The sequence below is a fragment of the Echinops telfairi genome, unplaced genomic scaffold (assembly GCF_000313985.2).
Source record: "Echinops telfairi isolate 266 unplaced genomic scaffold, ASM31398v2 ScPeMD7_7467;HRSCAF=8505_0, whole genome shotgun sequence".
NCBI classification, from domain to species: Eukaryota; Metazoa; Chordata; class Mammalia; order Afrosoricida; family Tenrecidae; genus Echinops; species Echinops telfairi.
This window is the reverse complement of record NW_022111367.1, coordinates 8969952-8971251: the sequence shown is the minus strand read 5'-3', so window position 1 is coordinate 8971251 and position 1300 is coordinate 8969952.

The following is a 1300-nucleotide window of genomic DNA, read 5'->3' as shown; positions in this document are numbered from 1 at the left end:
GGAGGAAGGAAGGGGGAGGGGGGAAGAGGAAAATGAGCTGATTCCGGGAACCCAAGAGGAAAGCAAATTTTGGGAATAATGAGGGCAACAAATGTATAGATGTGCTTTACACAATTGCTCTATGTATTGAGATGAATTGTATGAGCCTCAATAAATTGATTAAAAAATTTTTTTTATTATCAACGCTTTCCTGGAATATTGCATAAAGGAACACTTTCCTTTTCCCACAGTGTTAATGAATAATCCAAGGCTTCTTCCAGGATGTCTTTTAGTAAGGATTGGTTTTCCTGCTAAGGAAAAACACAGATCCTAGAAAACTAACATAGATGTGATTTATGAACTGAAGCAGAACAGCGTGGAGCTAGTTGCCTACCAAGACCTTATTCTTTCTTCTTCTTGGGCTGGTAGAGCCTTTAGAGCAGTGGTTCTCGACCTTCCTCATGCCGTGACCCTTCAATAGAGTTCCTCATGTGGTGGTGACCCCTAACCATAACATTATTTTCGTTGCTACTTCATCACTGTCATTTTGCTACTGGTATGAATCGGGCGACCCCTGTGAAAGGGTCGTTAGGCCCTCAAAGGGGTCGTGACCCGCAGGTTGAGACCCGCTGCTTTAGAGTTTTGTCGCATGAGCTTGCTTTCGCATTCTAAGGTGGGGGCTGCGGGTGAGTGCTGTAGGTTGCATAGTTACCCCTTTATGCCCCATCTGAGGAAGTGCTTGCTCCTTTATATGAAGGAACATCAGAAAGTGTGTGGGGAAATGGGATTAAAGGATAAAATGCTAAACTATCTCTCTCAACACAAGCTCCATCAAGTTCAAGACACTTCTGTAAGCGATGATGTTTGTGCGCATAACCCCTCCCTGTAGAATGGAGGGTTCTGGGAACTTAACCATGGCAATTAAGTCTATTTTACATTATTAACTGAAGAAAAATTGTTGTCCTGTAAAGATTTCTTTTTCTTTTGAAGATTAGGAAAGAAAAAGAAGTTAGGAGGAGCCTGGTCAGGACTGAATGCCTAATGAGAACTCTCACAAAATTGACCTTGTTCCATGAGCGGAATGAGCAGGAGGGGCCTTCACCCGGTGGAGAAGGAATCCCGGTGAAGCTTTCCTGGACATTTTTTCTGTTAAAGTTTTGACTAATTTTCTCCAAACACTCTCATAATAAGTAGTATTGTGGTTCTTTGGCCCCCCAAAAGACAATAAGCAGAATGCCCCGAGCATCGCCCAGAATTGTTGCTGTGACCTTTGCTCTTGTCTGGTCTGCTTTTGTGTTGACTTCCACCTCTTTCATTGCTT